The sequence below is a fragment of the Pieris napi genome, chromosome 1, assembly GCF_905475465.1.
Source record: "Pieris napi chromosome 1, ilPieNapi1.2, whole genome shotgun sequence".
Lineage (NCBI taxonomy): Eukaryota > Metazoa > Arthropoda > Insecta > Lepidoptera > Pieridae > Pieris > Pieris napi.
In genome coordinates, this window is record NC_062234.1 from 2,790,917 (window position 1) to 2,817,426 (window position 26,510).

The 26,510-nt window shown below is 33.5% G+C and overlaps 1 protein-coding gene across 3 annotated transcripts in view; it reads right to left on the reverse strand.

Annotated features, from left to right (window-relative positions):
- The window catches only part of LOC125049012 (homeobox protein prospero), a 92,098-nt gene that overhangs the window by 59,475 nt on the left and 6,113 nt on the right, over positions 1–26,510 (reverse strand). For all 3 annotated transcript variants that reach the window (XM_047648017.1, XM_047648023.1, XM_047648010.1), the window contains one exon: positions 23,715–23,760. The gene's annotated coding sequence lies outside the window, so the exon portion shown is untranslated. The remainder of the gene's footprint in view (positions 1–23,714; positions 23,761–26,510) is intronic.

Here is a 26,510-nt window from a genome sequence, read left to right on the forward strand (position 1 = left end):
GACAATTGAGCACGGAAAAAACGTACGTCATTTCCGAATTTTAATGAGAACGACAGGGCATTGGACTCCGCCAAAACCATAACACACGATGAATTTGTGCCCTATTCTCTTGTAATTCGGGTTGTCTAGAATGTGACGGTATGGAGTGCTGGGGTCCGGGCAGGTGTGAGGCCAGATGTCTTGAACAAATTGCCGTGCCATAAGGTACTGTATGGACACACCCTTACTTTTGTCGGACGTGTGGCGTGTGCCAAGTTTTAATTTTATGCTTGATTACAGCATCGGGGGACTACTAATTAATAGTTGCGAGATGAATGTTTCTGAGAGATGTTGTGAAGTACTAAACGTATTGTTTCGGTTCTTGCATATTGTTACGTGTGCTAATGAACGAATATCTTGATATAATGATATCGTTAAAAAGAAAATGTCTTGACCTTAATTGACTGGAGGCTTTAAATACTTTATGTCAATACATTAATACAATGTTACGTTGATATGGTGAAATGGGTACAGTAGTTTTGAAATAGTTAAAGTGAGAACAAAGTTAGAATATCATCGACTAGGTTTTCGTCTATCGACAAGTTTTCTGGGGTGATAAAATGTTTTTAGGTATAAATAGCATAACAGATACAGTATTGGATCAGGGCTGTATGAAGTGGAGTGCCACAGGAGAGACTTGGGAAAAAAAGATTGAATTCTGAATAGTAAACAACTTTTCTTTTGCTATATTTTTATATATTTGTTAAGGAAACTTGGTTTCACAATAAATTATTGATTGAAACACTTGACTGAAAAAAATTGTTAATTCTATTTCGAAAAATTTGGGGCCAGGAGACCTCTAATTCTGGCCATGAATCGGATAGATTGTTTACGACATCTTCAAATATTTTATCATATTTCCCATATTTGACTATGTTTAAATTAAATTTAAAATGTTTTCATTGAACGAACCATTGATTGATGAAATCGTGTAAAATCACAGTGCGGCTTCTTTTTGTACCAATTATGTTAATACAATTAAAATATTAAAAACAAACAAATGTAATATTTGTTAAATATGTCAAAAGTGTTGAGAAAATCAATCACAATCGTAATCTTGACATATCTGATTTGACAATAGAAGGAAACTGAATATAAATCGAAAGCCAATTACAAAGATATGAAATAGCAAAGGACAGCTCAAAAAGCCAGGCTTTGTCGTGTACCTTTGATTACCCAGACTGTCCCTAACAGAGAAGACAATGTGCGGATAAAAATGGAATAAAGGAATAGTTTTTTACTTGTTTGAACCCATTCCTTTCTGCGTATTGATTGCTAAGATTGATGATTAACAGTCTTACAGATTAGCGATTTCGCTTAAGTGTTCTCTTGAAACCTAGAATTTAAGTGAATATTTTCTAATATCTATGTGACACAGTAATTTACATATGTAGAAATTTATAACTATAAGAGCAGTGGCTTCATCGTACGACTATCATTCCTAAGGTCGTAGGTTCATTACCAGCCCTGCGATTCTGTAACTCACACAGCGGTTTTCGCATCGGCGGTCGCTCTCAAATCAGTCGTGAAGCAGTCATTTTATGATTTGGCATTCTGAAAAGATGGGAGCTTGTAGTTTATTGTTTATCAGAATGCCAAATCATAAAATGACTGCTTCACGACTGATTTGAGAGCGACCGCCGATGCGAAAACCGCTGTGTGAGTTCGTGAAGTGAGTTACAGAATCGCAGGGCTGTGCACCGATGAACATTATTTCTATGTGTTTTCATCTTTATTAGCTATTAGTATGTTTGTCGTTCTCCGGATTTATAAATTTTGTGCTGTCGTGTTTTGTATTGCATGGCTCTGTATCACATTTTTATCAATCGATACATCCAATGTGTTTATTTTATGTTTTATTTGTAACTTTTTTATTGTATAATGTATCTGTTTTGATTCCCAAATAAGTATGTGTGCATTTAAATTTCCCTCCAACGCTGAAGGAAAAATCGTGAGAGGCGGCCTAGCTATTTAGCTATAAGATTAACCTATGATCATGAAACATATACATATCATCTCATTGAAACCTATAAAATCCTCACTGGCCACTATAATGTTCCAGGAATTGAGAAGCTCTTCATTTTAAGTGAAAATACGCATTTGAGGGGTAGTTCTTTAAAACTTAAGACCACTCAACACAACACAAATTCCCTAAAGAACTTTCTCCCAAACCGTGTAGTGGCCGACTGGAATAGGCTTCCGGAAAGTGTGATCAGTGCACCATCTGTGAACACCTTTAAAAATAGACTGGACAAGTTTCTCCAAATCCCTTAATACATGCGCATCAGCTTATTAAAAGCTGCCAGTGTGTTAATTAAATAATAATAATAATATATAATCTGAGGCCTAGACTGGTTGTAGCGCAACTGATTTATTTTAATACATTTTTTTCGTGCCTCTATTAGTACAAGTTATAAAAGTGTCATAACATTCTCCATTTGTGCATATAATAATATAATATCTACATAATATACGCACATTGCGGTTAATTAATCAGCGGTCTGAATTTTAGAGTCAATTACCTTAATAATTACAGAATAAGTTATAAATGGATTAATTACTTACTTATCTTTAATTATTTACTGGAAGACTGGGCCAAGCGTTGCTGTGGCAAGATTTTAGTTATATTACATAGTACTCGTAGTAAACTATTCAAGATAATAGGCAGGAGAACACCAATCCACCATACTTTTTTGGTGTTTATGCCATTAAATTGTAGTTTATGTGAAACGTTGGTGACATTGATTTTGATAAGGATCAATACCTAGGTACGAATAAAGAGCCTTTTTTAGAGGTGGTATTTTAATAAAAAAAAATTAATAAAAATACGCTTATTGTGACGTAACTATAAAATATAGACACGCTGTCGCAACTATTTTTATAGAGTGATGTATCCTAAAAAATTGTAATACATAATTTTGTTCTGTCATTAATAGTTTTCGCACACGATTGAAGGAAGTTTTTTGTTTATTTTTTTACACCTTGGGTTAGATTATTCAAGTTTTAGTAAGCATCACTATTTTTTTTGAAAATGAAACATAGCCTATGTCACTCGGGAATAGTGTAGCTTGCCAACGGTGAAAGAATTTTTGAAATCGGTCCAGTAGTTTCGGAGCCTATTCATTTCAAACAAACAAATAATCAAACCTTTCTCCTTTATAATATTATTATAGTATAGATGTAAAATGAATTATGTATTAAATGGTTTTTGTCCTTTATCATACACATATTAGGAAGCGATAAGACAAATTTGAAATTAACCGCCAAATTCCACGCGCCAAGCGTCACTCTCCCTACACGCGTGATAGCAACCCCAGCGAAAGGTGTACACTCTCGTATGGGGGGCCACCACCCCTATTATCTTTCAGAAGTCTGCAAGATAAAGGCAAGCGGAGTCGGGGGGTGATTTTCTTTATTCTTCACCCGGATTTATTATTATTTTTTATTATTACTCCGATTGTAGATCGACGCGTGCGCACATGTCAGGCGCCCCTCAAATAAGCGTATTACTGTTTCGTATTTACATTTTTCTATTGTTCGATGGATTATTGAAGGTTACTTTAGTAAGTGTTACTTAACTAATCAACGTATTCTGAGGAGTAAACATCTGTTGTTAAACTTCGAGTTGTAAAGATGTCATTCACAATTTTACCTCTTTTTTTAAATAGAACAGAAGCAAACGGGCAAGAGGCTCATGTTAAACGCGCCTCCCATGGACCCTCTAAATGCCAGAAGGCTCGCAAGTGCGTTGCCGGCCTTTTAAGAATTGGTAAAAGCTTCGCAGTATCTAAGCAAAAGTGACCTCAAGTAAACAAACAAGTAAAAAAAAAAAAAACACGGAATACCTTTCTTTAATGCAATAAGACGGTCTTTTTTCCAAATACAATTCTATTGCGCGGAGTTTAAGGTGAATTTCTAAGAAGTCTATATAATCAGCTGATTCTACCGTACCGTAAACTCTACCTTGTGGTTTCGTGTTTCCTTACGTTGTCTTTAAGGCTATTTCTTAAGAGTCATATTGCTTTGAGCGATATACACATGTTGTTTGATCCGGCGATTTAATGTGTTTTGTGGGCGTATCATATGTCTTGATGTTGCTAAGACAATACTGGCCAGGTGGTATTTCGGTCAGATGACAATGCTAACGTCATTTCCGTATTATGCGGGCATTTTTTTAATGATGACGTATATTTATTTGCAAAGGAAGCACAATTCTTATAAAAATAGGCACGCAAATGACATATTTATTATAATTGCTGTCAAAACTTATGGTCAAATACTCTCACGCTATAAAGGCACCTTGCCTTCAATTTTTTTTATTCACTTACAAATCTGACAGTTGAAGACTGACTTACTCAGACAAAGGTAACGATTCTCTATCTTCCAGTTTCTCTGGTAATCGAACCCAAGTCTTAAACAAAACGAAAACGGAGCGTTGTTCACGGGCGTGTCTTGGTTATTTAGTCAAAAGATTTATTACATTATTTCCATGAATAGTGAGTGAGAGTAGTATAAGAAGAAATATTATATAAATAATACCTGTGCTTATTATTTATTGGCTTCATTTTAAACTAAAAAGCGTTGCTAGGCAACAGCTAACATGAATGGTAATTTCGCTATAATATTCAGTTGTTTCGTCATTTTAGCTCCCGAATATACAATTACAGAAAACTTCCTTAAAACTAATGCGAATCTTAAATCTATAGAAACAATTTAGAAATGGCATCTTTTGTTTCGTCAGTTGCAATTTGTAACGGAAAATTTTCAAAAAGTAATGCCACTAAAAATGGCGTCGTAATCCTGTAGACAGCACACTCAGCGCCCACTACAAAGCTTACTTGCCCCTCACCCACCTTTGACCCTGCGCCGGCGCAGCTGCGGGGTAAGATGAAGGGGAACCATCGATCGATACTCGTGCTCTTATCGAACAATTGATTGTGTAACGTAGTCATGATAGCGTATACACCATTACATTGACGATCAAAAATTCAATTCGTGATAAGAATTAAACGCCATAACGATATTGCAACTCTTTCCTGCAATACTACCACAACAGTCATAAATAAATAAACTTGACAGAATGATAAAAAGGCCTACAAACTGTGGAATCGAAGATAAAATTCTTTAAATTATATTATATCGTGGTTGTCTGGATGAGATCGCATCCAGCCAATTGCCCTCCTTTTTATTTAATTTAATTGTACTGTCTCTGTATATTTGCAACGAAGTGTTAATAAATAAACAAATATATAGTAACAGGAATTATATTGTAAATACAAAGCGTCTTTACAAGTCAGGTACAAATTAAAATCGCACGAAATCTAGTTATTAATCCGCCCAAAAATTATTTATCTATTTCTTAAAGTAGTTTTAGTAACAATTTTTTATTTTTTTTATTTAATATATATATATATATATATATATATTTTTACACACAAATCTCCCAAGACTTCTTTACTTACTCTGTTAACTTTAAAAAAAAATCTACTACAATTTTTCTTTTTGGCGTCTGAGCCGCTAACTAACTGTTGGGGTCTCTGGCAGAATGACCAGCGTATTACTGAGCCAAGGCTAACACACATAAATTAACCTTATTCCTTAAAAACTTTTTTTCTTATTTTTGTTTTTTTATTATTATTTTATGTATGTTTCTGTGTTTTTCGTTAGTAATAAATGTTATGTTTAGGTTAGTTCAAGTGAAACCGTAAATGTCTACAGATGTAACACAAGGTGTAAATTATATCCGGATGAGTAAGATTGCAATCAATGTGCACCGGGCACGCGACATTTTGGTATACCACCGTCAAGGTGCAAGCGACCCCTTTCTCCTATTATTATTCGTCACAATCCATCGACCCTAGAGAAGTGTTTAGCAGGCTTTAATAGAAATTTCGAACAATAGACCAAAGCTACCACTGTAATCTTAATTTTGAATTTCGAACACTAATAGCACGCTGTGAATTTGAATTTAGAACAGAAGTTTTACAACGCCCACTAGTAGACGTATTTTATGATAATATTTTATATGCAAAAATATAGTACAAATTATGGTGGTACAATCTTCGCATATTCTGCAAATTTGTCTTACATGATTAAAATATATAATTTTATATTGTAATTACATATTATATTATCAATCATATTATGAAATTAATATGAATTAATATGTTTCACTAAAATATTAAGTAGATTTTTAAAATCTCTAGTAGGAGATCTAGAGAAGATCTTTGTATGTTTTTTTTTTAATAATTTGCTAAACAATGCCAGATAATTTTTGGCATAACCAATTTCTCTCCAATGTCTTCAGTAGTTATCCACTTAATAATATTTATGTTTATTTAAATCAATGGCGCTACAACCATTTTAGGTATGGGCCTCAGATTTCTGTATCTGTTTCATGATCATTTGTCAATCTAATAGGCAAGTAGGTGATCAGCCTCCTATGCCTGACATACGCCGTCGTGTTGCGTCTAAGAAAAGCCGGTTTCCTCACGATGTTTTCCTTCACAGTTCGAGCGAATGCGAAAAGCGAATTAAATGCGCACATACAAAGAAAGTTCTTTCAAACCTGGATTTGTGAATCACTACAAATAAATTTCTTAAAAGCATTAAATGTGTTCTGATATTGATAGATTTGGCGGTATTAACCCATATCAAACCATTGAGTACGCGAAATTAAGAATGGGGAGCAAAAAATCTGATGCGGGTGCATATGTCGGCAAGGTGTTATTTGTAAGAACTCTTTCTTCGGCGAAAGGTGCAAATATCAAGTAGGTCATCTTTGATTATTTTTTTGATATCAGATATAACACGTGTTAAATTCATTGCTATTTAAAAAAAATATAAGATATAGAAGCGTTAGAAAGAAAGTCATAGATAGAGATAGTTGGAAAAAGCTGGAGCATTTAGGAGTTTCGATCGACGGTACTGAAGGTAACTAGCATATATATATGTCCTATACAGGATAACAAGAAAAAAAACACTTTTTTATAATGATTGGAAATTAAACAGGCTTTTATTATTATCATTAAGTAACATATGTACCGTAATTAGTTTAAATATATTGAGATAAATATAGCCATTTTAATTCCATACTGTTAAAAAAAATTACATTTCAGTCTTGCGTAGTTTTTGTTATTTCCGTTTATTTGGGCCTGAGCTTTCCATATGGATCTCTTGATAACGTTCTCCATCCAATTCTCCTTAGAAACCTTAACTAAATCAGCCCATCGCTTTTGTGGTCTTCTCACTTTTTTGTACCTGGCGGACCCCTCGTGACTCCGGCGGTCCATCTTTTGTCAGTGCACCTTGCAATATATCCCGTCCATTTCCATTTGAGTCGTAAGGCATGGTAGCGCGTCGGTGATCTTCGTTAACGCCCTGATGTGGTCACTTCGAATTTTGTGGATCTTCTTATTTGTATTGCTCACTGAGCACTAGTCACCTTCGACCTCCTTCCGTGAACGTCCAGTTTTGGCTTTAGTTTCCATAACAGGCTGTACTTTCCTTTTAAAAGATCTTTTAATGACCATGATACCGATACTATATTTCTAAATATTATCATTTCTAGAACGACGCCGAAAAGTTTAGGCGATAGAGGGTCGCCCTGTCGTTCTCCTCTTGCAATTTTTATATAAGAAATATTTCGGGTTTGACACTCGGTATTTTTACTTAGCATTTTGAGTTAGAGTCTTAACATAAGATGGTATATGTCTAATAACTTTTTATGTCTTAGTTTTTATTATGAACTAAGAGTCGTTATTACAATGATAATAGCCAATATCAAATGTTCTATTAAAAAACCCTTAACAAACGTTTAAATACCAAATGTCACGCGTTTCCCTACCCTCAAGACAAACAGATGGCCATGGGAACCTACGCCCACCATTTTAGTTTGATCCCTAAATTAATTATATTTATACCGAAATGCGGATCAGTTATAAACGGTTGGTGAAACATGCGATGATTTAAACCCTTAAGTGATGAAGGTAGGGGTGATTTTCCGTTGCGGGTGAAGGGTATCGGTGCCAAATTTGACACACTGGCACACATTAATAAATAAATAAATCAGTATCACTACAACCTTTTTAGTTCTGGGCCTCTGATTTCTGTATGTGTTTCATGATCATTTGGTAATGTAGGAAAGTAGATGATCAGCCTCCTGTGCTGACACACGCTGTCGACTTTTTGAGTCTTAGCTGGTTACCTCACGATGTTTTCCTTCGCAGTTTGAGGGATTGTTAAATACGCACATAGAAAGTCCATTGGTGCACAGACGGGAATCGAACTTACGACCTCAGACACTATATATATACTCAATAAGTACTGTATTTAATTCGCGTAAACAGCTAACATTTTAGAATCCTTTTTTGTCGATGCAAATCTCCGTATGTGGGCATTTCACTGCCGTGTTAAATTATTTAAATCAGATCGCCCCTTTCAATTAAACATACAATTTACGTGACTCAATTTATGAGTGCCAGAAACGTTTCAACCAAAATTAAACAGTATTTACACATTATACTGTTATAATATGTGTATAATAACTGTGTGTTTCATTTATATTGGACCACAACTGCCTTGCGATTCTGTAACTCACTTTTAGAACTCATACAGCGGTTTTCACAGCGGCGGTCGCGCTCAAATCAGTCCAAAACAGAATGCCAAATCCTAAAATGACTGCTTTAACATTTTAGGATTTGGCATTCTGTTAAACAATAAACTACTAGCTCCCTCCTTATCAGAATGCCAAATCATCCCAGCCCTAAATTACTTCCATAAAAAGACAAACCCTTTTTACGATTCGATGCAATTATTATTAACCTGAAGCTGTATGCTATATATCAAATATTAATATTATACGACGTCATGTCATTGAAAATCAAGTCTGCAGTACAAAACACATGATATATAAAAAAATAACCCCTCATAAAAATCACCGCTCATCACTTGCACCAACACACGTAGAACAGGAAGCGGTGTGCACACAAGCTCAGTACAAAAGAGATGAGCGGAAAACATATAATTACGCTATCACATAACGGAACTAACGTCGATATGGAGAAGACGACAAGTGATTCACTTGTTATTTCCTTTATAAACAATTCATACCGGTTTTATTAAGTTATCGTATGTCATGTTTGGGGGATATAGTAGTTTAATTGTAATCAGATCTCAAGTAGTGAGTTAAGTTAAAATAACGAAGGAAAGTTTCCTCTCATATTTACGTGTTTCATTACGAGGATTTTGTAGTAGTTTTATTAGTTCAGTTGTGATACAATCGGCGAATCTGTTATATATAGGATTTGGGTAAAATCTGCAAGGAAACTTATTTGGAGAGTAAATAGATGTTATGTAAATTTTATTTACTTTATATAGTGATGAATGTAGAATATTGTGCTACAGTTGTACTTAGGTTAGCATTAACTAACAAAATGTAAAGTTAATAAGTTAATCTATTGATAATAAGAAAAAATATTTGCATAGAATGTGGTACGTTTAGATTAATTATAAAAATAGGCATGCAAATGTCATATTTATTATCATATTAACATAACACGAACAGTTAAGTTACTTATAATTGTAAAGATTTAAAAAGTTAAAGATGGATTGCTAATTGATTGATGATTGCTCTTAAACTTCATAGAGTTATAAAAGTGACAAAAACGCAATATAGATATTAAAAAACTATATCTATGTTGTATCAGGTGAGCCTCCTGCCCGTTTGCCCCCCGTTATATAAAAAAAAAAAAAAAAAAAAAAATCCGACAATAGTTAATTATCGAATGTATGGTGCGTTATGGTCTGTCCCCGATGCGTGACGCCGGACCGGAAATCACTGCGTCGCCCGTTTCCGTATCTCCTCGACTACTTCCGCTCGGAGCTTGTCACTTGCCTCCTAATGTCTTGTTGTGATTTTTAACAGGTGATTATTGAATTCTGACAGTTTATACGAGTTTTAAATTTTTATTCTAATCGGGGTATGCTGAATATAAATTTTACATAAAAAATGTGGTTTTTAGATTATTGTAATTTTTTAAAAATAATTATTTCTGATCTTAAATTATTCATATTATTCATGTGCACTTTTTACTTTTTATTTTTCATATTGGATTCTTTATTAGTTTAGTTTGTTTTTTGTTCCTGATAGTTTCTCTTTTTTTTCTTAATAACTATACCTATGTAATATGTATTTTTGCACTTTTTGCCTAACTTATCTAATTTAATACATTTTTTTTCATTTCTCACAGTGGTTGCCTGGAAGAGATCGCTCGAAAGCGATAAGGCCGCCAGTTGACCTCCTTTACATTTAATTATGTTAAATTATTATTGTAATGCAACAAAGGGAACGTGACATACCCTACCCAATAAATGTGTTATTATGAATATAGTGTAAACGTTAACTTATATTTTCGTTCAGGTCGGTTATATATATGAGGTGACCTCCAATAACAAAAAAAAACAGAAATCAAAATCCAACATTACTTTAATTATGAGATAAAACAACACGAATCCTTAACCAATCAAAAGGCCACTCTGACCGGTACGACACACAATTACATGCACTCAGACAAAACAAAACATAATACCTATAGTAACAAAAAATGGTTTAACAAAAGAAAAAATCGTATGGAATGAATAACCGAAAACCTGAAATGTGCATCGAGTGTCTAAATTCGAGTATTAACGAGAATAACAAAACAATCGCGAATCGAAACGATCGTACGTATTTTGTTTTGTTGAGTGGGAGATGTAATCATTTGAAATTATATTCGTTATGCCTAGAATGCGTATATCCTCCAAATCCGAAAGGTTTTTTATTTATTAAAGTTCATATAATGCTATATCTACAGTATATGTTATAAGCTATCTTTTCTAAAATACATGACAATTATGGTAAACATAATAGTTACAAAAAAATATATTTTTTTAGATATTTAAGTAAAACAGCGAATTTGGTATCAGATAGCATTTAACAATATGTTTTTTTCAAATTGATCAGCCCACTAATATGTCAAGCTCTGGGGTAAGTGTTTATTATTTAATATAAAATTAATAGTACTTTAACTTAGACATGTATCACCTCGACGTCCGTGGTCCAACTGAGCGTTTTTTAAGGCATTATTTGCCGCGCACCACCACTATGTGGAACCAGCTGCCCACTGAAGTATTTCGACTTTGGGGTCCTTCAAGAGAAGAGCGTACCAAATCTTAAAGGCCGGTAACGAACTGGCGAGCTCGCAATGTGAGTGTTTTCTTACATTAAAAAAATATACTTAAGTATATATGGAAAATAGAGACGCAACCCCTCACAATAATCTTAAAATATCACGTAGCGAAAACTAGTTGTATGAAGCCAAAGAATCATTATTATAATTAATTATGGCGGCCTCATCACGCGAAAGCGTAATCTAAACCGAAATAGGTTAAACAAAGGAGCGTCTCTTGTCATGGAGGCTGGCTGGAGCTAGCGAGCCGTGGCCACGCAGATCTGCCTCAAACAACTCTAATGCGCCGCTGCATCAGCCTGTAATGAGCTACTCAAGTACTTCCTAACTTGTTTACATTGTTTCTTTATTGTGTTTTTTACCCGCCTTTCTTTGCTATGTAACGAAATGATTTTTTTCCCTCGCAATAAAACGAAATCTCGCGTCTACCATGCCTTTGTGTTTTACGCGATTTATTTTTAATTACACGTACTGATACGCTTCTGCGCGCGTGTCTTAAATCAGTGTCGAGTGTAGCGCGGTAAGAATGCCTATTGCATTGCGGAGCGAGCTTTTGCCAACTTTTTAATTAAGCTTCCTTAAATATCGAACGACAACTTTCACAGCAAGTAAACTTTGTGGAATAAGTGTAGCGTGAAATGTGCAAATCGATTTGAGACTTGACGTTGCGGCAATCGGCTTATAAGTCGAATGAAACGTATAGGTTTTAACGTTTTTTAATAAAGCCCAAGCAATTAGTGAGTGGGACGCGTCACAATCCATATGAGCTAAAGTTCCGGGGCCGGTACAGTTGGTAACAAAAGTGCGCGGTACAGTCGCCAACAAAGCGGCTAATCATTCCGTATGTGCGTGGCCCCGTTTCCATTGTCTGATGCTGATTAAGAGGATTGTCTCCAACGTTCCTCGGTTATTAAAAGCGTGTCTTTCGATGCGATAGTCTAGGAATTGTGGAATTGTGCACTAGCAATTTGTGCTAGATAATGCGTAAAATTTGCCGCTGTGTGAAAGTTTCTCGACGCTTTTTGTTTTTCCATATTATTGTATGCCTTTTTGTCAGGGCTTTTTACGTCGATCTTGTGTTATATACTCCCGATTATTTCTCATATAAAATTGTTCGTTCTATTGTTATAGGAACAATAGCGTTGACGAATGACAATATTTCTTAGATATACTTATCTTTAAATACTATTTACAAGAAACGTGCATATGTTACGTATATATATCTATTGAATAAAAAGCAAGTATTAGTAGGTGATTATCCTCTTAGTAGAAAGTTTATTGGAGAGGGTTCATCCCTCATAAGATATACTTTCACCGGAAATATTAAATTAATCATAAAATAGGATTGTTTTCATACGATAAACATTATTGCATCCTTTTTATTTTTAACTACAGCTAAGTATATAAATATAATGTGGCCTAATGCGGCCCAATATAATGTCCTTTGTTCGGCTTTATAGTGATTTTAGAAAAAAGATATGTTAAGTGATCTCCCCATGGACACTCTCAAAGCCAGAGGCTTCGCGTTGCTGGCATTTTAAGAATTGGTACGCTTTCTTGAAGGACCCTAAGTCGAATTTGTTCGAAATACTAATAGTTTATAAACCGGCAATTTATATTCGTAAAATCTATTGGGTCTCCTTATCACTTACCAAATTAATAAAAGGGACAAAACATTCTCAATATAAGATATAATGTTCAACGTTTAGCCGAGAGTGAGAATACGGTTAACGATACTTAGAAGTTGCGGCTCATTTGTGGAGTCTTAAGAAAGTTAAAGATAATCTTCAAACTTGAGATAGGGTTGTTGCAAGGTTGAATTAATTCCGATATAGCAATTTACATCGACAGGAACGAGTAGTCAATACAATTTGACAGCTGACATCTGACAGTTTTCACAGTAATTTTGACAGTGAATTGATCCATAATCTAATACAAAGCTAGTAGTCTGTTGAGTCTGTGCTCAAAACTTCGTGGGTTATGGGTGGTGGTATTTAAACTAAAACAAAAATTACACGCACGCCTATAACAACTATGCCAGCTTTCAAATACAATAGATCTTCTTTGAATCTAGTTACCCACAACACAGCTCCCGTAGTTGAATTTTGTCACAACCATATTTCTATAATAAGGCCGCTACACGTAATCATAATATGGAAAGTCCGTCCTTCACACCTGTTAAATTCTTCAAAATCCAAATATAATACACAAAACCATATTAGCGTGTAAACGGTGTTACTTGCGTGTAAACACGATAACCACGAGTGATAGCCCTACGAACCCCAACGTCTTAACCCTCCTAAGACACACAAACAATAAGGTGCCGACTCAACCAAGCGGTTAGCGATTAGCGATTTAGTTTATTTAACATATTTCTGTGATGTATGTAAGTTTTTTGACTAAAAAATATATTGATTCGATCATAAATTAAACATATAAAGTTCATTGGTGCACAGCGCATTTAACATTCGAACGGTGAAGGAAAAATCGTGAGTAAGATGCCTTAGACACAAAAAGTCGACGGCATGTGTCAGGCACAGGAGGCTGATGACCTACTTGCCTATTAGATTGACTTGATCATGAACCATACAGAGATCTGAGGCCCAGACCTAAAAAGATTTGACTGATTTATTTTTTATTTATTGCTTACATTGCTAAATATAACGGAATAAATAATAGAAGTAATGAAAGTCACAACACATAACAGACATCGAAATACAGAAAAAGTTAAAAACACGACGGCGTGTGTCAGGCATAGGTCAACCTAATCAGCTATTAGATTGACAAATCATGAAAGATACAGAAATCTGAGAAGATTGTAGCGTTACTGATTTTTTAATGTTTTTTTTCCAGTTTGGCAAGTTTATATTAGTTTTTTTGACTACAAAATGTTTTTAATATGGCATTGTTTTCTTGATTTATTTGTATTAAATAATATATATGTTATAGTTTAACGGATTTCGTATTAAATAGTATATATAACTTCTATAAAAAATCCCCTCAATCACCAACCCATTGCAGTTTAAATAATTTCATAAACGAGTCTCTTGACGCATGTTCTTAGCATTGGAAGTACTCAAAACGCTACTCTGTGTGCCCACCTTAATCCTTAAGTGGTCTTTTCTGCCCCGGCAAGCATGGCATATGCTTCTTAATAGCAGCGAGGGTTAAATATCTGATTTTGTTTATACGCAAATTAGCTTTGTAGTTTTATCGGTAGCAAATTGTGACATTAGATACGGCGTTCTAGTGATATTTATCGTATCGTATCGGATATTTGTTAAGTAGTGTTACCCTAAGCTAGAGTAATTTTGTAGACCAGCCTTGCGATTCTGTAACTCACTTTTCGAGAGGAGGTTGTAAGATTAGGTTAGTAATGTGATGCTTAAGTTAACGTAACGAAATGTTTGAGAGCTGGATGTGAAGCAATGTATTTTTTGGTGAAAATTAATAGTATCTCATATGAGGGAACGAAAATTTATTTAAATATAGTGTATACAAATGAATGTATACAAATTCTAAGGTAGTCCATAAAGTTTAATTCATTTTTTGAGTTCTCTAGGTATAACATTATTAATTCATTAGATAAATCGAAACTCACGGCCAAATATTTAATGTTTAAAAATTGTCTAGAGTAACGGGTACTAATTTGTTTATCAAACATGCTGTTCAATTTTTTGTGCAATGTATTTAATTATTTTTTGTAAAAAACTGTTCTCTGAAGGGTTATTACAAAAAACTGATAAACAAATATCACAACAAAAAACAATAAAAGCTGATTTTGCGGTTCGCAAAACACCTTGGATCGTTTTTTGTCAATGGAAACATATGTGCGCGTGCGGAACACCTTTCACAACATTTGCAAGCATCTTTTAGCGTATTAAATATGGAACATCTTTCACATCAATCATTATCTCCGTTTGAAATGGAGCTTGAAGTTTTTATGGTATTAAAAAAATTGCATCTGAATTAATCAAAGTATTTAAGATCAAGTAAAAATTATTCACAAAATAGTATTTTTTTTAATTCGTTATACCTACCACAAAAAAAGTAACACGAAACAAAAAAAATATAAAGTCTAAATACAAGCCTGGCTGGAAGGTTAAAAAAAAAACATGACTTCGGGAATACGCGTAGCAGTGACCTATTGCCACAGATTTGTATGTGTTCTGTGCAGTTTCTACAAAAAGTTTCTTAAGAAAAAGGTTATATATTAATAAACGCAACATTGGCTACAGAAACCCTGATTAATCCTTAGAAAACTAATCTTCCCCTCGACCATCATAGTGTCATGTTACTTCCAATATTGTTGATAGGCAAACAGGAACACATTGCAGCGCAGGAGGCACTGAAGAGGCCAATGAACCGTGATTTTAATATACATTATCTGTATAGGGCTGTGTTTTCAAATATTTTTTTTTAACTTCCGGCTTTACCGTTTATTCTAGACTATTAGTGTGGACTCAAATTCTGCGCTTAGACTCTCATTTGGTCTATGGTTGGTTTGCAAATTTCGCACTTAGACACTCATATTTTGTATATTTAATTTATTCTAGACTAACCATGTTTACGGTTTATTCTAGCTTAGCCTTGGATTTAGTGGATTTTTGATAAATTTAATGCGACACTTATAATATTTTATACGATTAAAATAAAAACATTATTATTTATAAACTATAACCCTTTCACAGTAGTTCAGTAGTTCACATAGAAGCGGCCAGAGGATTGTAATTGCTACCAAATATTTGCTTGAAAATACCTTAAGATTTTAAACTTTATTGAAATAACACATTTTTATAGCATGAATACTTTTTGATTTCGTTCAAAGTAAGCAAGTGATAAGTATACATAAAATCTGTTAACGGTATAAGACATTCTTTATTCCGTCTTCGGTTATATGCACATTAAGCAAACCAATATAGGAGAAATTCGTAACGATAATTTCAAAGTGGCATGAAAATTCGATGAACAAAACTTTAGCCGAATTGAAAAAGTTCTCGGCTTGTTTGACAGCCCTACGTTTGTTTAGTTTATTACGTTTCTCTATTTTCGACAATCAATTTTTTTATAGTGGTATTTTTACGTATTTTAAGGACCAGCCTTTTGTTTCATTGTATCAAGTGCTTTCAATTCAATACATCGTTATTTTTTTGTTCGAGTGTCGAGATTCGGGTTTTTTACTCTCGCGAAAGTTTCAAACAAATATTCACTATTTTTTAATTATAATATGGGTCAAAATAAATATCGAGTATGCTACAGATAGAATAATTCATTTTATTTTATTCGCGTAATCACTCAACATCTGTAACCGCATTTCTCACAAACATGGCCACATTCTTTAGAACACAATTTTCCTCTAAAATATATATAAACCCACTAGAAAGTATAAAAATGATACTTGTTCCTGTTGTTTGGTGCACTTTGATGCACATACGGTGTCGTGATATATTTCACGAATGTGAGTAAAATTGATAAATAGAAAACTTTTTAAATAAAGCTTTTTATAAATTTGAAGATTATTTAAATGATCCTAATCCTTGGGCTAAATTGCGCCAGTACCAACAATTTGTATGACTCAAAACTTGGCGACTAAAAAGAGTGGCGGAGAGTTTCTTGCCAGTTCTTCTTGCGAACTGGTAGTAAATGTAGATTTAGAATAAATTTAACATCTTTTCTGATGACATCATAAGTGTACTTAGTTACCTATATGATTAAAATTATTATGAGTTAGAGTTTGAAACTAAAATGTTGTGTATTCAATATTTTTTTATATCTATATTTTTACAAAATCTAGAGAACTATCTTATTACAAATACGTACAATATTTTCAATAGCCCACGCACGCTACACAAAACCTATCAGCTATATAACCTCATCTAACTCTACCCTACTCTGTGAAGAGCCTTAATTTTTTCTAAAGCCTCCAACTCGAAATGTGCATCAAAGCTTCTACCGACAAAGTAACTCGTATTTATAAGATTCATGTAATAAGTAGGTAGGTACTATGTTCAAACCTAACATAGCATTCTATGGTATGTGAACACTAAAGCTTCAAAGACGCATTTAGCTTTTTCAGTTAAGAAAACTTAAAATGTTTCATAAAGCTCGTGTACGAACAAAAACTTTTAATTTCAACTTTAGGAATTATTTTTGTCGCTGTAAAGTTAGTGTAATAGTGGTTCGTTTATGTTACTTATATTTATGGATTTAGTTATTATATTTTGATTATTTTAACTATTTAAAAATAACCTACAGCATGTGAATGTCATGTGTATGAAGCGAGAGAGGAAGATAGTTTAGATGTAGACCAAATTAAGAAAGTGCAGTGGCAGATTCAAAAGATTAAAATAAAACCATAATTATTTATACACTAAAACCCTTTCGCAGTAGTTCATTAGTTCACATAGAAGCGATTGTAATTGCTACCAGATTCACCAGCAGGATGAAGAGGCTGGAGCCCAGGTGGTAGATTTTTGGGGCGGCATTTGGAAACCGAATTTTTTCGCTACTTCATAGAAATCAAAAAGATTTCTGTATAACGGGTTTTTGATCTCATACAGAACTGTTGTCTGCAACAAAAGTTGCCGATGATTTTCCCCTCTCACTTATCTTTGAACATGGACACTGTCGGAGTAGCAAACGTTGCAGACTTTTGCGGAATATTCTGGACGTTTTTATTATTGCTGCTATTAGAAGGATGGTCTAGTAATTTGATTGATTCGTCTTTTGTTTTTATTATTACTGGTAAAAGGAAACGTTTAACATTTTATTTTTATTTATAACTAAATTGACTATCTAAAGTCTGCACTTGACTCCCATTATTGTATTGTGTTGTGCGTAATATCCAGTGTGTTTGGACACATGTTAAATATGCTTTTTAGTAGTTAATTTACTTATTAGTTTTAAGTTAGGTACGTAATGTTAAATGATGTCTTTTTGTCAATTTACAAAAACATATATAGTGCGAGTTGTTACGAATCTTTAAACAGTTAAAATCGGTGTCGAATGTGATCTTAATAGGGTTTAGTTTAATGAATTTGCGGTCACGCGGTTTCAATGGTATTTGCTAATCTAACTTAGTAACCAATCTTAAGATTGATGTTTTGAATCACACCAGAACAATTTGGAAGTTCAAAATTGGCTTATAACGAGTTTATTTTTAATTTAATAAATGTTTCGCGTATTTTTTAAAATAAACTTTCTAAGTAGGTACATAAAGACTTTTTTTAATAATGAGTTAAGTAAACAGTTCTAATTGCATTGTTCCGTTAGCTTAACAATCCTGTAATAGGTCATTTTCCGTTGCCAAATGAATTTAATTACGACCCCAAAAATAACGAGTTGTACTGAAAAGATCTACGAAAATCACGGCAGAACAATGAGAATTAACTTGCGGATTTTTCGTTTTCTTGCCCCCATTAAAAACAAAAATGGAATTGCAAAATTTAAATTGCCTTTGAAAAATCTTACGCAGCCGGCACGCGTACGAATAAAAAAACACAAAACAATAAACACCATTAAACGCGAACAAAAGGAGTAAAAGGCAAGTCGGGTGCACAATTAAAACAAGAAATAATAAGGAGTTGTAATAATAAGTATTATTATAAAGAGATGACAGGAGGGGACGGCGGGCACACCTGGCGGGCCACGCGACTCGGCGCCCTCGTCAAAGCTTCTGCCGATTATTTTTTTTCTAAAGATGCACATTGCGGTAAGTCACTTCGTATAAGCTGTGGCGCTTAAATATTTTAGAAAACACACATTTGAATTTAGAACTTGTGGTTTTTTGGCATCATCCATATTTGAATTTAGAATGCGTCTTTCTTCTACAATTTAAATTATTTTTTCTAAGCTTTTTAAGAAAACATTTAAATTCAGAAAATCATTGAGGTGTTCTAGTATATTCGATATTTGAATTTAGAGTCGTATGGCTATCAATTAATATTAATGCAGTAAGGTACTTCGTGTAAGCTGTGGTGCTTAAATATTTAAGAAAACACACATTTGTATTTAGAACTTGGGGTTTTTTAGCATCATCCATGTTTGAATTTAGAATGTTTCTTCCTTTTCAATTTAAATTTAGAAAATCATTGTTGTATTCTAGTATATTCCAAATTTGAATTTAGAGGTAGGTGCACTATCATGCTGTCAATTTATATTAATGTAGTAACACTTCGAATGGCGTTTTATAAAACACATTTGAATCCAGAACTTTATGGTTATGGTAAAAAGCATCATCTATATTTGAAATTAGAATGTATCGTCCTTATTCAGATGCATATAATTTTTTCCAAACTGTTTAAAAAAAACGTTTAAATTTAGAAAATGCATGTATTGTTTTAGTATATTCCATATTTGAATTTAAAGGAGAACTATCCATGTCCATTTATATTAATAATGAATTTATAAATAAAATATTTAAAAATATATAAGTTTTAAAACGTGAAATGTAAAGATTATATAATAATCGAATGTTAATATAAATGCAAAAGCGTGTAAAGTGTTGCTATGCTCCTCAACCCCAAATATGCATCTTCAATGAATTATTGTTCAAGTATTGTATGCACGCGTAACATGTTTTCGGAGTAAGTAACCATCTGTCTTTGCTCATGAGCACCTGGTTTTATATTTTTTAAGTATTGACACGCCCATATCAGAAAACTGAACAAGTAGATTGTTTGTTTAAAACGAATTTAATATTATTTAGTACTTGGAAACGACAAATACTTAATATCATGTAATCTTGAATTGTTTAACATTATTCAATTAAGTTAAACGAAAATGCGGTTAGGAGACATGACTCAGCAGTTTCATACTAAGAAAATTCCACACCACGCAGATGGAAATTACTCACGAGACGACGCAAATTGAATAGAGATACTGGGTACTTTGTCAAATATAAAGCCGTTAGTTTGATAGAAAAACGACGCGTTTTTCCGTTCCAATAAATAATAAATTAGAATAAATAAATCAGTAGTAACCTTTTTACTGGGCCTCAGATTTTTGTATCTGTTTCACGATCATTTGTCAATGATGATGATGACTTGATAGAAATAGCAGGAAAATACTGACTATTGTCAAAGATACACACAAAGATATTATAGAAAATTACGAGCCTACCTTAAGACTAATAAGTAATTTATGTTTAATTTACTGAAAAGGATATTAAATAAGAAAATATGAGATCTTGGAGAAACCAGGTAACATAGAAGTCAAAGGATCACGTAGCCAACCAACCAGATGGAACTATCAAGCGAAAGACTCATCGTCCTCAAAACTGTACACTGTCAATTTAAAAGAGAATAAAAATGAGACAAATATGAAATATTAAAAAAAAACTCGGTACCGCTCCATATATATGTCTGTATGTTTTCATATTAAGTGTTACACGGCAACTTAGGTGCCAACACTTCACGCGTCGTCACTCGTGATAAAGGCAAGTTTTAAAGTTTTCACATTAACAACACCAGGCAATTAAGTTTCAAGAAAGTTCGCCTCTAGAATTTGATAATTAAAATTTCTTCGTATTTGTTGCCAAGTGTGAAACAAATCAAATTTTATCAATATGTCAAAAGTCTCTTCGAAGACACTCTTCTTAAAGCCACAGCATCGGAATACTTGGCGTTGACATATCGAATGACGTTACTGAACGGGTAATTTTTAGCCCTAAAATTAGCCTCCAATAAGCTTGGTGTGCTCAACGACGGTACTTCACTCCGGGCCATCGCTTGCAACTGTATAAAGTGATAATTCGGCCCCAAATGGAGTACTGTTCTCACCTCTGGGTGGAAGCTCCAGTACCAGCTTCCACTTCATCGTATTCAACGAAGAGCGATTCGAGGTCTGGGCCTCAGAATTCTCTATCTGTTTCATGATCATTTATCAATAATAGGCAAGGAGGTGATCAGCCTACACACCTGATACACGCCGTCGTTTTTTGGGTCTTAAGGCAAGCCGATGTTTCCCTTCACCGTTCCAACGAATGTTAAATGCAAGCACAGCCGGAGATTGAACCTACGACCTCAGAGAGGCGCACGCTGAAGCCTAGGCCAACACTGCACATCTAGTGAGTCGACATTTCTTTAACCAGGTATTGTGTATATATTATGTATGTAATATATAATTGATTATTAAAAACATATGAAGATTACAAAACGCTCACATATAAAATGTACCAGGCTCGCAGAATTCGCAAAGAGATCTAACTAAGTACATCATTGCAGGTTTACATTTTACATAATACCATCACGAGCCCGCATCTAACGTATAATTACAAACGGTATCTTAAGTCTTTAATCGCAGAGTCGCATCTCTACAACTCCACGGCTTAATGGAGAGGCGACTCGGAGTCTTTCAGCATTTGTGCGCCTTTTAAAATTTCCTTTTTACCGGATGTTCACGGTTGCAACTCGAAATGTACAAAACCCATGTTTTACCAACGTGTGTGCCCTTAATTAGCGGGGATTGTGTGTTTTATCTGTGGCAAACGGGTCATTCTTTTGCTGTATAAATCGTTTGTTCGCTTTAGATAATTTATTTATTTGGTACGCAACTTTTGGTATTTTAAAATGTACAATAGGATGCAACTTTTATAACTGAAACGTCATTTCTAACGGACATTGTTGACGGAAGTTGTAAAACCATTCAGATTGTAATATCTCTGAATAAAACAAAACGTTCTTTGAGAAAAATGAGAAAGGGTTTAAAAGTAGACTTAGCCGACTTGAATACATTTTTTTGTATCGAAAAGAAAATAGACAAGTCCTAACATAGAGCACACAAGAACGTACTAAACAATAACCCACTAACGAAATTAAAAAGTATGCAACCTCATTTTCCAGAACCTCCATGCTCCATTACTTAAACTGCATCTTTTTAAATGCTCTGGCTGAATGCGCGCGGTCCTTGAATCGGTTTAGAAAAATAAAAAAAATAAAACACACGCATGGCGTCCTATTGTGCGCAACACGAAGGTAGATCTCATTAAGGGAACGTTCGGAATTAAGAACTGCGATGAAGCGGAGTCTTAGCGATCATTACCGCCGCTGACACCTTTATACTCTATGAAATTTATTTTTTATTTCTTTTTTTTCAGTTGCCAGTTTTAGATTTCTGCGACACTTGTAACGGATTTCGTTATGGCCTAAACTATTTTAATGATGTACACTTTTGTGGAGGCTTTAGAATAAGATTAGATTTTCAGTGCTTTTTAAGATTTGTATACATAATTCGGTTAATCTTGAATACAATATTATGAACCAATCCGAATTTCATACAACTGAAATCGACGAGATATTTTATCGAGAACAAAAACTAACAAGCACACGTTTCATCTACAACTAGAGAATTTAATTAGCTTTTGTATCAAATAAAGTACTTAATTACTAGATAAACCGTCTACATTAATAAGTCTATGCAAAATATTATCTAGCATACCTAAGTGCCCACTTAGGACCTACACTGGCCACTTAACGAATAATTTTACTAAAAATTCTTTTATTTATATCTATGCTCTCTCACTTCCCTTTGAAAAAGACGGTTTGTATAAAACAACGATTCATAATATTTAAAAACATTCTAAATTGAATAAAAAATTTACATTTGACTTGATTATAAAATAAAAGAACTACTTGGCTTTGAGGTTCTAAGCTCAAAGCTATTAATTTGGTCAGTATATTTCAAAAAAGGCTTCCGGTTGCTGTTAAATTAAATGATTTTGTACGAGTAGTGTATATAACTGGATTAAAAATTAATCTGGAATTGTATAGGAAAAACAAGGTTTATAATAATTTGCCAAAAATACTTTTGGAAAAAATGTATTATTCTATTAATGATTATTTGCGTGAAACATAAATATTATACGTTATTAAATTTATATTACATTAATATAAATTTAATAACGTAATAATGTGATGACGTAGTGATAAAATAATATAAGCATTGACTATAATGCTATAATACATATAATAATGCTATGACACACTCTTAAAACTCCTATTCTAGGTACTTTTACAGTTGTTGGTTGCCTAACCAATTATATATTGCTTTCTATCTATAGTTATAGGAACCAATATCGTTTGAATGAGATAATAAAAATATTAGTCATTTATTTCCAATACACAAATATACGGTATTTAAAATATTCTTAACCTAAAAATAATTAAAAATTTATAGGTAATTAGAATTTTTTAAACAAAAATGTTTCGTCCCTGTGGCGATACAATCGCTGACATTTCCTCGCTGTATTGCGATACTTATTCCTCATGAATACCAGATTTACGGCAATAGACAGCGTTTTAAGACACTTCATTCTTTATTCAATATTTTTACTATGACCGTTGCATTGTTAACAATAGGTACCTATATTATCGTTTTAGACAATTAAGTCCCTTTAAGAAGTTTTCTGGAAACTCTGTATTCCATATGTAGAAAATGAATTTTTCTTACCTTTTAAAGAAAAGATGCGTTGTATGATTGTCCAGTGGTGGAGTATCTGTAAAAGAGTAGATTCACATCAAACAAACTGGCGTAATATAAAGAAAAAATGACATTTCTGTATTTATCAGTATCAAGCCAGTGCCAAAACCGGCAAATTCTGGTACTTCAAGTAATACGTCAAGAACGTCGTTGACGCCATGCCCAGGAAATTTCTGAGCTTCTGGAAGGAACTAGGCTAGCTTAATTAGCCAGGACTATACGTACAACGGACCAAATGAGTGTCTTAGCGGAAACTGAGTCCACACTACATATATATTAGTTAGGCAATTTATTTCATTCCTTTTCCCGAAGTGGAAGAGACCACGCATCTCCACTTGCTATGGTCTACCTCTCTCGGTTTATTTGATGACATTGACATACTCGTCGGTTAAGGGTTAGTGTTTAAAAAGTTTAGTCGAAATGTCGTAACGCATTGACCACTCCAAGACAGTTTTCAGGGATTAATTGTGCCTGTACTGTCCTGATAGCAGTTACCTATAGATATCTTAGCGGAGTTTTAATTTGATTTTATGTTTTTAAGTTTGTTGGTTCGGTCCTAGGCTTAATACAAATTGTTTAGAATCGGGCCTTCTGGAAGAAAAAAAGCAAAGACATCTTGGTTCCCCCTAAATTTAGGGAGAAACCCGCAAGGTATGAACATCACGCTTCTTATTTGAAGTCGTGTTCAGCGAGACTGTCCTAAAATGACAACTATATGATATGATTAGAGCCTATTGTTACCGTAATTAAAAATACAAAAGCGCCATCTATTGACGAAAATACCAATTAAAGGTTCAAACGTTCGTATGTTTTTAGTATGTAAAATAACAGTTCTTCTCAACGAACTGCTTACAATTTAAGGTATTATTATTCGGTAGTTATATGAAATTGTTGGGAAGTAAAATTAATCTGTAATTGACCAAAGAAGTTTGAATGATAACTAAGTTAGTGTAGTGCAATCTACCGAATAATAATAAGTTAAATTGTAAGCAGTACGCTGAGGTTCACAATCTTTCGACAGTTTATAATCTCGCGAGATAGATTACAATCTAACGGTGTTTACAATTTCACGTTAACATATACACAAAATTTGCCAGAGAACTTTCTATACAAACTTTAACCACGCCCACGTCTTAGACCCACCCACTAAGCTCGAGATGGGGAGTCTTATGACCTACTTTCCCATTGGCCGCTATAAATAAAACTTCTTTAAATTACTCTCATTGTTCGAATGCTTTGCTTTTGAGGCTTTGTAGGAATTAACTCCTAATCAGTTGAGGTAATTAGTTGTATTTTATGTTTTTATACACTTTTAATGATAGGTTTAATTCCGTATAAAGAAACTTGACTTACAACTTCAGTTAGAAGGACGGCTATTACTTGGAGAATGTAGGTTCGAGTCTCAATAAACAAGAGCAGTGTTTCTATCTCTTTCTCTAATTTAAAAGCTTTCGGTTTTATAAAGAAACTAGCATACTAAGCGTTGCTGTGGCTAAGGTTTTTGTTATATTACCTATGTAACTACTATTAGTAAACTATTCAAGGGAAACGGTAGGAGAACACCAGTCATGGGGACCACTATGCTTTTTTACATGCCATTAAATTGTAGCTTATGTGAAACGTTGGTACTTTCAACACAGCGCCATCTGTTAGAATTGTCTATCAAATAATAAACAAATATTTTACAATAAAATAATATTGCGGGTATAAATTAAGATGTTAGCTATCTTTTAAGTCAGATCAAACTGCACACGGTGTGCAAATTTAAGTGAAATCGGTTAAGTAGTTTAGGAGTCCATAGCGGACAAACAAAGTGACGCGTAATTTATATATTTTAAGATGTGTTTATATTTTTTTATTATAGAGAGCTGGAAGGGGGCAAGGAGTTCCACTCTTTTGATGTTTTATAAGGAACGACGACAAAACTTATATTTTATTTTATATATGATGAAATAAAAGTTATGTTGAAAACAATAACTTTAATATAATTCCTTTAATATCCAAAATGTTCCAAGAAAAAAAAAATTTAATGACAAGCAAAATCTAGCTACTTTTCCACAGACTAACAAACAAATTAAATTAAAAGTTAGTTTACACATAATGGATAATTATCAATCTAAGAAATATAATTATTTCTTTCCATATATCCTATGTTAAAACATCTAAAATACAGTCCAATAATGAGCAATATTTATCTCATTTAAATTTGAATTTATCAATTTGATTTTTTTACGATTTAAAAAGGCATTTTTTTATATTTATCTGATGTATTTTCTATTATATGTATTGTTAATATATAACAATAGAATAAGCTAATATGTAACTAAATTCTAAGAAAAGAATCAACCAATCGTATGCCATTTCCGCCGGTGTCTTGCCACGCCCACTTTCTTAGAAGTTTACACCCACACACGTCTTAACACACCTACCTACTTCTTGTAACCATTCAAAGACAATACCTACGTACAGATATTCAAATCTAGAGATAATCTAATATTTATATAGTCAAAATAGATCAACGCAAGTGATATTTGATTTAGTTAACAATTATTGTAAGCTTAGGCAATAGTGGTGACATCTCTTGGGACAGTTTGGTATTAAAAAAACATTAATACCGAATACGCAGTAAATTTCTCTGCTAAATAATAATGTTAACTTTTTTCTATTTTCTATAATATTTATATAATTCGTAATTTTAAAACTTATTATCATTACTTGAAATTATTAGTTTAAAAGAGCCATCTATGAGCAAAGCTATAAAACTAT